The sequence below is a fragment of the Myotis daubentonii genome, chromosome X (assembly GCF_963259705.1).
Source record: "Myotis daubentonii chromosome X, mMyoDau2.1, whole genome shotgun sequence".
Classification (NCBI taxonomy): Eukaryota; Metazoa; Chordata; class Mammalia; order Chiroptera; family Vespertilionidae; genus Myotis; species Myotis daubentonii.
The window spans coordinates 74,219,759-74,235,122 of record NC_081861.1 but is presented as its reverse complement, the minus strand read 5'-3'; positions in this window follow the sequence as shown (position 1 = coordinate 74,235,122).

Genomic DNA, 15,364 nt, shown 5'->3' with positions numbered 1-15,364 from the left:
ATTTGAAAAAAAGACATAGTTTAGAGATTTATAAAATTCTACAAACAAAGCAGGGTAATTCAAAAGAAATAATGCCTGTGTACTAATACACCATAAAACTAAAGATAAAAACAAATTTCTGAAAACAACAATAGAAAAATAACCAATTACTGACAAGGGGAAATTGTGACGAATGACCAGTAATATCTCATCAAACAAGAAGAAGGAGAAGAAGGAGAAGAAGAGGAGGAGGAAATGGAGGCCAGTAAACAAAAATTATTAAAATACTGGAAAAAACTACAAGCGTAAATATAACATTGAGTGAAAATGTATCCTATATAATAAAGAGGTAATATACCAATTGACCCTTACTCCATCATGCCATCACAAGATGGCTGTGCCCACACCCAAGGCAGCATTCCTGTAACACACGATGGCTGTGCCCACAGTGGAGGCGGGATTTCCCTAACAAGTTGTAACAAGTGATCAGCAGGAACCTGAGGATGTGTGGTGCTAAGATGCGCCAGGGGACCTGAGGCTGTGCCCCTCGAACAGTGAGGCTTAACAGAGGACCTCAGGCCACACCTTCCACCCTGCAGGGCTTGATGGGGACCCTGAGGCTGTACCTCCCTGCCGGGAGCCGGTCCATCCTTGCTGTTTCAAAGGACCTGGCATATATGGCATACTGTTCTTAAAATGTTTGCTCACCTTCTTGGCACTATGTGTTTTAACCAAGGTCTCCTCTCTGAGAAAGGTTGTTTCCCCAGGTAGGGATTTTCCCCTGAAGTTAGGGAGGGAATAAAACCCCTCAACTAAGTGCCAGGTGGGTAATTAATCACTTTAACTACGAACAATCATGCTTAAGCTACATAATCTTTACTCCCTGGAATGGAGATAAGAAACGCCCTAACCTTTGTAATAGAGATTGATAGGATTGAATCAACTCGTATAAATACAGATGTAACAAGACAGAAAGAGACAGAACTTAGAAGACAGAACCAAGAGAGACAGAACCTAGGCACAGAACCTACAAAGAATGTTCTCTAGAGACAGAAGAACTTCGCTGGAGAGAACATGGCAAAAGATCCTGGACAGAAACTGGCCTCAGAACCTAGAGACAGAACCTAGTGAGAGAACATGGCAAAAGATCCTGGACTGAACCTGACTACAGAAATTGGCAAGAGAACCTGACTAGAACCTGGTGACTGAACCTGGCTGGAGAACCTGGACAGAACCTGGCTGGAGAACCTAGCGAGGGAAAATGGCTACAGAACCTGGCTGGAGAACCTGGAGAACCTAGCAAGAGAACATGGACACAGAACCTGGCTGGAGATCCTAAGCAGAACCTCTCTGGAGATCCAGACCAGAACTTGGCTGGAGATCCTGGCTGGAGATCCTGGTTAGGCTGCTGATCAACTGAACACTGTCTCTGTGTCCTTCCTTCTTCGCCGACTCCATCTACGCCTTTGGGAACCCCTGGACCTGCTGGGGTTGGACCCTGGCACCTCCCCACCCAGCAGGGCTTGATGGGGGACCTGAAGCTGCAGGCCCTGCCCAGAGGGGCTTGACGGGGATGGGGCCAGCCAGGTCTGAATCTCGCCCAATGTGGGTCTGGGTCTTGTGAAATTTTGAGGTGCACGTGGGTGGGCAGGAACTTGACACTGGGTCCTGCAGCATGCCCCAGACTCTGACAGCAGAAAGATTTTCATACACATTTTACTAATTTTCCTTCATCTCTGACACTTCTATTATAGAGAAAGGGAAAATAGCAATATTAAAATATTTCCTCTAATTAATTCCATTTTAATGTGCACGAATTTTGTTCACTGGGCCACTAGTGTATATATATATATAGTGTGTATTTGTACTGTTTCGTTTTATTTATATGCAAAAGGTAATTCTGTTTTTTTTTCTTTTTATAAAAAATAATTAATTCTCTGGCCAGTGATGCTCCGTAGTTGAATGTACACCTATGCACGGGGGGCAGAGGGGATCCCCTCAGCCCAGCCTGCACGCTCTCCAATCCGGGAATGCTGACTCTTAATTGCTCACCTGCCTGCTTGCCTGGTCGCCCCTAACTGCCCCCCTTGCTGGCCTGGCCGCCCCACGCAGCCTGCTCGTTCAGTCGTTTGGTTGTCCCTCACTAACCCCTCTGCCAGCCTGGTCATAGGCAGCCCTCTTGTGAGGCTGTGAGGGTTAATTTGCATAGAATTCTTTATTATATAAGATAATATATATAGAGAGAGTTAGAATATACATAATACACAATTTACTTTTCTAACCATGTTAAGTATACAATTCAGTGGAATTAAGGATAATCACATTGTTGTGTAACCATCCCTATCCTATATTTCTGAACTTTTTCCTCTTAATAAACTGAAACTCTGTACCCCCCAAAAATAACACTGGTCAGGCCATCATGGCTCAGTGGTTGAGTGTTGACCTATAAAACAGGAGGTCACAGTCCAATTCTGGTCAGGTCACATGCCTGGGATCCAGGCTTGATCCCCAGTGGGTGGGCATGCAGGAGGCAGACGATCAGTGATTTGCTCTCATCATTGATGTTTCTATCTCTCTCTCCCTCTGTTCCTATCTGAAACCAATAAAATATCTAATCTAATAAAAGAGAAACATGCAAATAGACTGCAACTCCACAATGCCCCAAACCATGCCCACTAGCCAATCAGAGTGAATATATGCAAATTAACCCAACAAAGATGGCTGCTGGCAGCCATTGAGCTGGAGCAAGCAGAAGGCTTGGATGCCCCAGCGATGGAGGAAGCCAAGCTTCCTGCCTGCCCTGGCCAGCTGTGACCTCCGCTCAAGGCAACAAAGTTGCAATTATAGAATATAAATAAATCTCAGATACCTGCTTCCAGTCAGCCTTCACTGGGAGCTTGGGTGGCTGGGGGTCGTGGCCAGCCTTCAAACAGCCATCATTCCCTCACTCAGGCTGGCCACACCCTCATGGGGTGAGGGTCCTCGCTGGAGGGATTAGAGAGCCTGCAAACAGCCATCAGCCCCTCACCCAGACTGGCCAAGCACCCCAGCATGGCCTCCCATGCTAAAAGGGTGTGGCCATCCTGGAAATGGCCCTAAACCACTCACCCAGGCTGGCCAGGCACCCCAGGGGGGACCCCCACCCTGAAGGGGCTCTGGCCAGCCTGCAAACAGCCATCAGACCCTTACCCAGGCTGGCCACACCCTCATGGGGTGAGATCCCCGCTGGGGGGCTTGGCCAGCCTAAAACAGCCATCAGGCATTCCCTCAGACTGGCCAAGCACTCCAGTGGGGACCCCCAACCTGAAGTGGATGTGGCCAGCCTGAAAACAGCCATCAGCCCCTCACCCAGGCTGACCAGGCACTCCAGCGGGGACCCCCACCCTGAAGGGGCTGTGGTCAGCCTGCAAACAGCCATCAGCTCCTCACCCAAGCTTACCAGGAACCCAAGTGGGGACCCCCACCCTGAAGGGGCTGTGGCCAGCCTGAAAACAGCCATCAGCCCCTCATACAGACTGGCCTAGCACTCCAGTGGGGACCCCCAACCTGAAGGGGCTGTGGCCAGCCTGAAAACAGCCATCAGCCCCTCACCCAGGCTGGCCAGGCACCCCAGCAGGACCCCCATCCTGATACGGGACACCCCTAAGGTCAAACCAGCAAGCCCCACCCCCATGCACCACGTCTCTATCCTATATAATAAAAGGGTAATATGCAAATTGACCCTAACAGCAGAATGACTGGGAATGACTGGTCACTATGACACACATTGACCACCAGGGGGCAGATGCTCAATGCAGGAGCTGCCCCTTGGTGGTCAGTGCGCTCCCACAGAGGAAGCTCTCCTCTGCCAGAAGCCAGGCTTACAGCTGCCAGTACAGCGGTGGTGCTGGGAGTCTCTCCTGCCTCCTCAGCAGTGCTAAGGATGTCCAACTGCAGCTTAGGCCTCCTCCCCGCTGGCAAGTGGACATCCTCCGAGGGCTCCCAGGCTGCTAGAAAGAAGTCTGACTGCCAGCTTAGGCCCAATCGCAAAGGGTGCGGGCCTAAACCAGCAGGTGGTCATCCCCTGAGGGGTCCCAGACTACAAGAGGGCACAGGCTGGGCTGAGGAACCCACCCCCCAAATGCACAAATTTTTGTGCACCGGGCCTCTAGTATTTAAAATAATACTCTATTTTTAAGATCCATTCAGATCCTAATCACAACCATGTACTTCCTACCTCTATTAAATTGATGATTCTATAGATTTATACAATATTTGTCCTTTTATGACTGACTCATTTCACTTAGCATTCTGTCTTCAAGGTTTATCCAGGTAGTAGTATTTAATCAGAATTTCATTCATTTTTAAATTTTTTGAATTAAATCTTTATTGTTCAGATTATTACAGTTATTCCTCTTTTTTCCCCCCATAGCTACCCTCCACCCGGTTCTCACTCCACCCTCTTCCCTTACTCTCCCCCCAAACTGTCCTCATCCATAGGTGTACGATTTTCGTCCAGTCTCTTCCCGCATCCTCCACACCTCTTTCCCCCCCAAGAATAGTCAGTCCACTCCCTTTCTTTTGTTTTCTTTTTTTTAATTAAATCTTTATTGTTAGGATGATTACATTTGTTCCTCTTCCCCCCCCCAAACTCCCCTCCTTCCAGTTCCCACCCCACCCTCCACCCTCACTCCCCACCCACTGTCCTCATCCATAGGTGCACGATTTTTGTCCAGTCTCTTCCCGCAACTCCCACACCCCTTTCCCCCCCAAGAATAATCAGTCCATTCCCTTTCTATGTCCCTGATTCTATTATAATCAACAGTTCATTCTGTTCATCAGATTATTTATTCACTTGATTCTTAGATTCACTTGTTGATAGATGCATATTTGTTGTTCATAATTTGTATCTTTACCTTTTTCTTCTTCTTCCTCTTCTTAAAAGATACCTTTCAGCATTTCATATAATACTGGTTTGGTGGTGATGAACTCCTTTAGCTTTTCCTTATCGGTGAAGCTCTTTATCTGACCTCCAGTTCTGAATGATAGCTTTGCTGGATAATGTAATCTTGGTTGTAGGTTCTTGGCATTCATCACTTTGAATATTTCTTGCCACTCTCTTCTGGCTTGCACAGTTTCTATTGAGAAATCAGCTGAGAGGCGTATGGGTATTCCCTTGTAGATAACTGAGTTTCTTTCCCTTGCTGCTTTTAAGATTCTCTCTTTGTCTTTTGCTCTTGGCATTTTAATTATGATGTGTCTTGGCGTGGTCCTCTTTGGATTCCTTTTGTTTGGGGTTCTCTGCACTTCCTGGAGTTGTAAGTCTATTTCTTTCACCAGGTAGGGGAAGTTTTCTGTCATTATTTCTTCAAATAGGTTTTCAATATCTTGCTCTCTCTCATCTTCTGGCACCCCTATAATTCTGATGTTGGTACGCTTGAAGCTGTCCCAGAGGCTCCTTACACTATCTCCGTATTTTCAGATTCTTTTTTCATTTTGCTTTTCCTGTTGGGTGATTTTTGCTTCTTCACATTTCAAATCATTGCCTTGATTCTTGCACTCCTCTGGTCTGCTGTTGGGAGTCTGTATAGTATTCTTTTTTTTGAGTTTCTTTTTTATTTAATTAAATCTTTATTGTTCAGATTATTACATTTGTTCTTCATTTTCCCACCCATAACTCTCCTCCTCCCAGTTCCCACCCCACCCTCCGCCCTCACACCCCACCCACTGTCCTCATCCATAGGTGCACGATTTTTTTCCAGTCTCTTCCCGCATCTCCCACACCCCTTTCCCCCCCAAGAATAGTCATTCTATTCCCTTTTTATGTCCCTGATTCTATTATGATCACCAGATTATTTATTCACTTGATTCTTAGATTCACTTGTTGATAGATGCATGTTTGTTGATCATAATTTGTATCTTTACCTTTTTCTTCTTCTTCCTCTTCTTAAAGGATACCTTTCAGCATTTCATATAATACTGGTTTGGTGGTTGTGAACTCCTTTAGCTTTTCCTTATCTGTGAAGCTCTTTATCTGACCTTCAGTTATGAATGATAGCTTTGCTGGATAAAGTAATCTTGATTGTAGGTTCTTGGTATTCGTCACTTTGAATATTTATTGCCATTCCCTTCTGGCCTGCAAAGTTTCTGTTGAGAAATCAGCTGACAGTCATATGGGTACTCCCTTGTAGGTAACTAACTGTTATTCTCTTGTTGCTTTTAAGATTCTCTCTTTGTCTTTTGCTATTGGCATTTTAATTATGATGTGTCTTGGTGTGGTCCTCTTTGGATTCCTTTTGTTTGGGGTTCTCTGCACTTCCTGGACCTGTAAGTCTATTTCTTTCACCAGGTGGGGGAAGTTTTCTGTCATTATTTCTTCAAATAGGTTTTCAATATCTTGCTCTCTCTCATCTTCTGGCACCCCTATAATTCTGATGTTGGTATGCTTGAAGCTGTCCCAGAGGCTCCTTACACTGTCTTCGTATCTTCGGATTCTTTTTTCATTTTGCTTTTCTGGTTGGGTGTTTTTTGCTTCTTTGCATTTCAAATCTTTGCCTTGATTCTTTCGCTCCTCGGTTCTGCTGTTGGTAGTCTGTATAGTATTCGTTATTTCAGTCCGTGTATGCTTAATTTCTAGTTGGTTCTTTATCATAACATCGAGTGTCTCATTAGTTTTCTTGAGGATCTCACTACATTTATCGGCGGCTTCTAGACAGTTCTTAAGAGACCTTAAAAGTGTGGTTCAGAACTAGATATCCTCCATTGACCGTTTTGTCCTGTTTCTTTGTCTCCGCATTTTTTATGCTTTCTTGGTGCACCCTCTAGTGGTCTTTGTGGGCAGTCTTGTTGTAGTTAAGCCTTGATTGTTGTCAGCAATACCGGGGGTTATTTGACCTCCAGGCTAACTGGTTATGAGAGTCCACTTTGTCTGCAGTGGGAGAGCTTCTGTGCTGGATCTCTAGGGCAGTGCTAATCTAGCATTTGCCTGAGGCTATCCGGCAAATGGCTCTGCGCAGGGCTTGGGCAGGGCGGGTCCCTGGGGATCTACAGGGCGGGCCGGAGGGAGCAGTTATGGCTGCTCTCAGTTCTGTCCCTTGGGGCTCTGCCTCACAGAGTCCCAGCTACCGCTGCAAACCTGGGAGAGAAAGCTGCCTTTGAGTTCTGACCGAAGCCAGACAGTCCCGCTTCTCCCATTTGAGTCTGGGTCCCTAGAGACTCGCCCGGATCTGGAGCTCAGAGTCTGAAACTCCCTCCCAATTGAAAACAACAACCTCGCCCTCCGCCTCCAGCCTGCTCTGCGTGCACTCTGCACCTCAGTATTTCACTCAGCACTGCGCCTCCTCTGAGTCTGGGTATGATATTCTCTTTCCTCCTGGTTGTAGAATTTCCACTCATCCAGCCTTCCTGTGGTTCTGGATGATGTCCGTTCCGTCTTTTAGTTGTTTTTTGAAGTGGTTGTTTGAGGCAGCAATCTCCGGCGTTAACCTATGCCCCCATCTTGGTTTCTTGTATAGTATTCTTTATTTCAGTCAGTGTATGCTTAATTTCTAGTTGGTTCTTCATCATAACATCGAGGGTCTCATTAGATTTCTTGAGGATCTCATTAAGTTTATCGGCGGCTTCTACACAGTTATTGAGAGACCTTAAAAGTGTGGTCCAGAACTCTATATCTTCCATTGACAATTTTGTCCTGTTTCTTTGTCTCCACATTTTTTATGCTTTCTTGGTGCACCCCCTAGTGGTCTTTGTGCACAGTCTTGTTGTAGTTAAGCCTTGATTGTTGTAGTTAATACTGGGGGGATTTGACCTCCAGGCCAACTGGCTGTGAGAGTCAGCTGTGTCTGCAGTGGGAAAACTTCTGTCCTCTGGGGAGGTGCTAATCTAGCATTTGCCTGAGGCTATCCAGGAAATGGCTCTGTGAAGGGCTTGGGTGGGGCCAGTCCCACAGGATCAACAGGGCAGGTGGAGGGAGCAGTTATGGCTGCTCTCATTCTTGTCCCCAAAGGCTCTGCATCTCAGTGTCCCAGCAGCCCCTGCAAACCTCGGAGAAAAAGCTGCCCTCGCTTTCTGACCAATGCCAGACAGTCCTGCTTCTTCCATTTGAGTGTGGGTCCCTAGAGACTCACCCAGAACTGGAGCTCAGGGCCTGAGCCCCCCTCCCCCATTGAAAACGTCAACCACGCCCTCAGCCACCAGCCCGCTCCGCGTGCACCTCCGCACCTTTGTATTTTCCACACTGTGCCTCCTCTAAGTCTCGGTATGCTCTTCTGTTTCCTTCTAGTTGAAGAATTTCCCCTCAGCCAGCTTTCCTGTGGTTCTGGGTGATGTCCGTTCTGTCTTTTAGTTGTATTTTTGAAGTGGTTGTGAGAAGCAGCATTCTCCGGTGTTTACCTATGCCGCCATCTTGGTTCTCCTCCAGTCCACTCCCTTTCTATGCCCCTGATTCTATTATATTCACTGGTTTATTCTGTTCATCAGATTATTTATTCACTTTATTCTTAGATTCACTTTGTAGATGTGTATTTGTTGTTCATAATTTGTATCTTTACCTTTTTCTTCTTCTTCCTCTTCTTAAAGGATACCTTTCAGCATTTCACGTAATACTGGTTTGGTGGTTATGAACTCCTTTAGCTTTTTCTTATCTGTGAAGCTCTTTATCTGACCTTCAATTCTGAATGATAGCTTTGCTGGATAAAGTAATCTTGGTTGTAGGTGTTTGTTATTCCTCACTTTGAATATTTCTTGCCACTCCCTTCTGGCCTGCAAAGTTTCTGTTGAGAAATCAGCTGACAGTCATATGGGTATTCCCTTGTAGGTAACTGACTGTCTTTCTCTTGCTGCTTTTAAGATTCTCTCTTTGTCTTTTGCTCTTGGCATTTTAATTATGATGTGTCTTGGCGTGGTCCTCTTTGGATTCCTTTTGTTTGGGGTTCTCTGCACTTCCTGGAGTTGTAAGTCTATTTCTTTCACCAGGTAGGGGAAGTTTTCTGTCATTATTTCTTCAAATAGGTTTTCAATATCTTGCTCTCTCTCATCTTCTGGCACCCCTATAATTCTGATGTTGGTACGCTTGAAGCTGTCCCAGAGGCTCCTTACACTATCTCCGTATTTTCAGATTCTTTTTTCATTTTGCTTTTCCTGTTGGGTGATTTTTGCTTCTTCACATTTCAAATCATTGCCTTGATTCTTGCACTCCTCTGGTCTGCTGTTGGGAGTCTGTATAGTATTCTTTTTTTTGAGTTTCTTTTTTATTTAATTAAATCTTTATTGTTCAGATTATTACATTTGTTCTTCATTTTCCCACCCATAACTCTCCTCCTCCCAGTTCCCACCCCACCCTCCGCCCTCACACCCCACCCACTGTCCTCATCCATAGGTGCACGATTTTTTTCCAGTCTCTTCCCGCATCTCCCACACCCCTTTCCCCCCCAAGAATAGTCATTCTATTCCCTTTTTATGTCCCTGATTCTATTATGATCACCAGATTATTTATTCACTTGATTCTTAGATTCACTTGTTGATAGATGCATGTTTGTTGATCATAATTTGTATCTTTACCTTTTTCTTCTTCTTCCTCTTCTTAAAGGATACCTTTCAGCATTTCATATAATACTGGTTTGGTGGTTGTGAACTCCTTTAGCTTTTCCTTATCTGTGAAGCTCTTTATCTGACCTTCAGTTATGAATGATAGCTTTGCTGGATAAAGTAATCTTGATTGTAGGTTCTTGGTATTCGTCACTTTGAATATTTATTGCCATTCCCTTCTGGCCTGCAAAGTTTCTGTTGAGAAATCAGCTGACAGTCATATGGGTACTCCCTTGTAGGTAACTAACTGTTATTCTCTTGTTGCTTTTAAGATTCTCTCTTTGTCTTTTGCTATTGGCATTTTAATTATGATGTGTCTTGGTGTGGTCCTCTTTGGATTCCTTTTGTTTGGGGTTCTCTGCGCTTCCTGGACCTGTAAGTCTATTTCTTTCACCAGGTGGGGGAAGTTTTCTGTCATTATTTCTTCAAATAGGTTTTCAATATCTTGCTCTCTCTCATCTTCTGGCACCCCTATAATTCTGATGTTGGTATGCTTGAAGCTGTCCCAGAGGCTCCTTACACTGTCTTCGTATCTTCGGATTCTTTTTTCATTTTGCTTTTCTGGTTGGGTGTTTTTTGCTTCTTTGCATTTCAAATCTTTGCCTTGATTCTTTCGCTCCTCGGTTCTGCTGTTGGTAGTCTGTATAGTATTCGTTATTTCAGTCCGTGTATGCTTAATTTCTAGTTGGTTCTTTATCATAACATCGAGTGTCTCATTAGTTTTCTTGAGGATCTCACTACATTTATCGGCGGCTTCTAGACAGTTCTTAAGAGACCTTAAAAGTGTGGTTCAGAACTAGATATCCTCCATTGACCGTTTTGTCCTGTTTCTTTGTCTCCGCATTTTTTATGCTTTCTTGGTGCACCCTCTAGTGGTCTTTGTGGGCAGTCTTGTTGTAGTTAAGCCTTGATTGTTGTCAGCAATACCGGGGGTTATTTGACCTCCAGGCTAACTGGTTATGAGAGTCCACTTTGTCTGCAGTGGGAGAGCTTCTGTGCTGGATCTCTAGGGCAGTGCTAATCTAGCATTTGCCTGAGGCTATCCGGCAAATGGCTCTGCGCAGGGCTTGGGCAGGGCGGGTCCCTGGGGATCTACAGGGCGGGCCGGAGGGAGCAGTTATGGCTGCTCTCAGTTCTGTCCCTTGGGGCTCTGCCTCACAGAGTCCCAGCTACCGCTGCAAACCTGGGAGAGAAAGCTGCCTTTGAGTTCTGACCGAAGCCAGACAGTCCCGCTTCTCCCATTTGAGTCTGGGTCCCTAGAGACTCGCCCGGATCTGGAGCTCAGAGTCTGAAACTCCCTCCCAATTGAAAACAACAACCTCGCCCTCCGCCTCCAGCCTGCTCTGCGTGCACTCTGCACCTCAGTATTTCACTCAGCACTGCGCCTCCTCTGAGTCTGGGTATGATATTCTCTTTCCTCCTGGTTGTAGAATTTCCACTCATCCAGCCTTCCTGTGGTTCTGGATGATGTCCGTTCCGTCTTTTAGTTGTTTTTTGAAGTGGTTGTTTGAGGCAGCAATCTCCGGCGTTAACCTATGCCCCCATCTTGGTTTCTTGTATAGTATTCTTTATTTCAGTCAGTGTATGCTTAATTTCTAGTTGGTTCTTCATCATAACATCGAGGGTCTCATTAGATTTCTTGAGGATCTCATTAAGTTTATCGGCGGCTTCTACACAGTTATTGAGAGACCTTAAAAGTGTGGTCCAGAACTCTATATCTTCCATTGACAATTTTGTCCTGTTTCTTTGTCTCCACATTTTTTATGCTTTCTTGGTGCACCCCCTAGTGGTCTTTGTGCACAGTCTTGTTGTAGTTAAGCCTTGATTGTTGTAGTTAATACTGGGGGGATTTGACCTCCAGGCCAACTGGCTGTGAGAGTCAGCTGTGTCTGCAGTGGGAAAACTTCTGTCCTCTGGGGAGGTGCTAATCTAGCATTTGCCTGAGGCTATCCAGGAAATGGCTCTGTGAAGGGCTTGGGTGGGGCCAGTCCCACAGGATCAACAGGGCAGGTGGAGGGAGCAGTTATGGCTGCTCTCATTCTTGTCCCCAAAGGCTCTGCATCTCAGTGTCCCAGCAGCCCCTGCAAACCTCGGAGAAAAAGCTGCCCTCGCTTTCTGACCAATGCCAGACAGTCCTGCTTCTTCCATTTGAGTGTGGGTCCCTAGAGACTCACCCAGAACTGGAGCTCAGGGCCTGAGCCCCCCTCCCCCATTGAAAACGTCAACCACGCCCTCAGCCACCAGCCCGCTCCGCGTGCACCTCCGCACCTTTGTATTTTCCACACTGTGCCTCCTCTAAGTCTCGGTATGCTCTTCTGTTTCCTTCTAGTTGAAGAATTTCCCCTCAGCCAGCTTTCCTGTGGTTCTGGGTGATGTCCGTTCTGTCTTTTAGTTGTATTTTTGAAGTGGTTGTGAGAAGCAGCATTCTCCGGTGTTTACCTATGCCGCCATCTTGGTTCTCCTCCAGTCCACTCCCTTTCTATGCCCCTGATTCTATTATATTCACTGGTTTATTCTGTTCATCAGATTATTTATTCACTTTATTCTTAGATTCACTTTGTAGATGTGTATTTGTTGTTCATAATTTGTATCTTTACCTTTTTCTTCTTCTTCCTCTTCTTAAAGGATACCTTTCAGCATTTCACGTAATACTGGTTTGGTGGTTATGAACTCCTTTAGCTTTTTCTTATCTGTGAAGCTCTTTATCTGACCTTCAATTCTGAATGATAGCTTTGCTGGATAAAGTAATCTTGGTTGTAGGTGTTTGTTATTCCTCACTTTGAATATTTCTTGCCACTCCCTTCTGGCCTGCAAAGTTTCTGTTGAGAAATCAGCTGACAGTCATATGGGTATTCCCTTGTAGGTAACTGACTGTCTTTCTCTTGCTGCTTTTAAGATTCTCTCTTTGTCTTTTGCTCTTGGCATTTTAATTATGATGTGTCTTGGCGTGGTCCTCTTTGGATTCCTTTTGTTTGGGGTTCTCTGCACTTCCTGGAGTTGTAAGTCTATTTCTTTCACCAGGTAGGGGAAGTTTTCTGTCATTATTTCTTCAAATAGGTTTTCAATATCTTGCTCTCTCTCATCTTCTGGCACCCCTATAATTCTGATGTTGGTACGCTTGAAGCTGTCCCAGAGGCTCCTTACACTATCTCCGTATTTTCAGATTCTTTTTTCATTTTGCTTTTCCTGTTGGGTGATTTTTGCTTCTTCACATTTCAAATCATTGCCTTGATTCTTGCACTCCTCTGGTCTGCTGTTGGGAGTCTGTATAGTATTCTTTTTTTTGAGTTTCTTTTTTATTTAATTAAATCTTTATTGTTCAGATTATTACATTTGTTCTTCATTTTCCCACCCATAACTCTCCTCCTCCCAGTTCCCACCCCACCCTCCGCCCTCACACCCCACCCACTGTCCTCATCCATAGGTGCACGATTTTTTTCCAGTCTCTTCCCGCATCTCCCACACCCCTTTCCCCCCCAAGAATAGTCATTCTATTCCCTTTTTATGTCCCTGATTCTATTATGATCACCAGATTATTTATTCACTTGATTCTTAGATTCACTTGTTGATAGATGCATGTTTGTTGATCATAATTTGTATCTTTACCTTTTTCTTCTTCTTCCTCTTCTTAAAGGATACCTTTCAGCATTTCATATAATACTGGTTTGGTGGTTGTGAACTCCTTTAGCTTTTCCTTATCTGTGAAGCTCTTTATCTGACCTTCAGTTATGAATGATAGCTTTGCTGGATAAAGTAATCTTGATTGTAGGTTCTTGGTATTCGTCACTTTGAATATTTATTGCCATTCCCTTCTGGCCTGCAAAGTTTCTGTTGAGAAATCAGCTGACAGTCATATGGGTACTCCCTTGTAGGTAACTAACTGTTATTCTCTTGTTGCTTTTAAGATTCTCTCTTTGTCTTTTGCTATTGGCATTTTAATTATGATGTGTCTTGGTGTGGTCCTCTTTGGATTCCTTTTGTTTGGGGTTCTCTGCGCTTCCTGGACCTGTAAGTCTATTTCTTTCACCAGGTGGGGGAAGTTTTCTGTCATTATTTCTTCAAATAGGTTTTCAATATCTTGCTCTCTCTCATCTTCTGGCACCCCTATAATTCTGATGTTGGTATGCTTGAAGCTGTCCCAGAGGCTCCTTACACTGTCTTCGTATCTTCGGATTCTTTTTTCATTTTGCTTTTCTGGTTGGGTGTTTTTTGCTTCTTTGCATTTCAAATCTTTGCCTTGATTCTTTCGCTCCTCGGTTCTGCTGTTGGTAGTCTGTATAGTATTCGTTATTTCAGTCCGTGTATGCTTAATTTCTAGTTGGTTCTTTATCATAACATCGAGTGTCTCATTAGTTTTCTTGAGGATCTCACTACATTTATCGGCGGCTTCTAGACAGTTCTTAAGAGACCTTAAAAGTGTGGTTCAGAACTAGATATCCTCCATTGACCGTTTTGTCCTGTTTCTTTGTCTCCGCATTTTTTATGCTTTCTTGGTGCACCCTCTAGTGGTCTTTGTGGGCAGTCTTGTTGTAGTTAAGCCTTGATTGTTGTCAGCAATACCGGGGGTTATTTGACCTCCAGGCTAACTGGTTATGAGAGTCCACTTTGTCTGCAGTGGGAGAGCTTCTGTGCTGGATCTCTAGGGCAGTGCTAATCTAGCATTTGCCTGAGGCTATCCGGCAAATGGCTCTGCGCAGGGCTTGGGCAGGGCGGGTCCCTGGGGATCTACAGGGCGGGCCGGAGGGAGCAGTTATGGCTGCTCTCAGTTCTGTCCCTTGGGGCTCTGCCTCACAGAGTCCCAGCTACCGCTGCAAACCTGGGAGAGAAAGCTGCCTTTGAGTTCTGACCGAAGCCAGACAGTCCCGCTTCTCCCATTTGAGTCTGGGTCCCTAGAGACTCGCCCGGATCTGGAGCTCAGAGTCTGAAACTCCCTCCCAATTGAAAACAACAACCTCGCCCTCCGCCTCCAGCCTGCTCTGCGTGCACTCTGCACCTCAGTATTTCACTCAGCACTGCGCCTCCTCTGAGTCTGGGTATGATATTCTCTTTCCTCCTGGTTGTAGAATTTCCACTCATCCAGCCTTCCTGTGGTTCTGGATGATGTCCGTTCCGTCTTTTAGTTGTTTTTTGAAGTGGTTGTTTGAGGCAGCAATCTCCGGCGTTAACCTATGCCCCCATCTTGGTTTCTTGTATAGTATTCTTTATTTCAGTCAGTGTATGCTTAATTTCTAGTTGGTTCTTCATCATAACATCGAGGGTCTCATTAGATTTCTTGAGGATCTCATTAAGTTTATCGGCGGCTTCTACACAGTTATTGAGAGACCTTAAAAGTGTGGTCCAGAACTCTATATCTTCCATTGACAATTTTGTCCTGTTTCTTTGTCTCCACATTTTTTATGCTTTCTTGGTGCACCCCCTAGTGGTCTTTGTGCACAGTCTTGTTGTAGTTAAGCCTTGATTGTTGTAGTTAATACTGGGGGGATTTGACCTCCAGGCCAACTGGCTGTGAGAGTCAGCTGTGTCTGCAGTGGGAAAACTTCTGTCCTCTGGGGAGGTGCTAATCTAGCATTTGCCTGAGGCTATCCAGGAAATGGCTCTGTGAAGGGCTTGGGTGGGGCCAGTCCCACAGGATCAACAGGGCAGGTGGAGGGAGCAGTTATGGCTGCTCTCATTCTTGTCCCCAAAGGCTCTGCATCTCAGTGTCCCAGCAGCCCCTGCAAACCTCGGAGAAAAAGCTGCCCTCGCTTTCTGACCAATGCCAGACAGTCCTGCTTCTTCCATTTGAGTGTGGGTCCCTAGAGACTCACCCAGAACTGGAGCT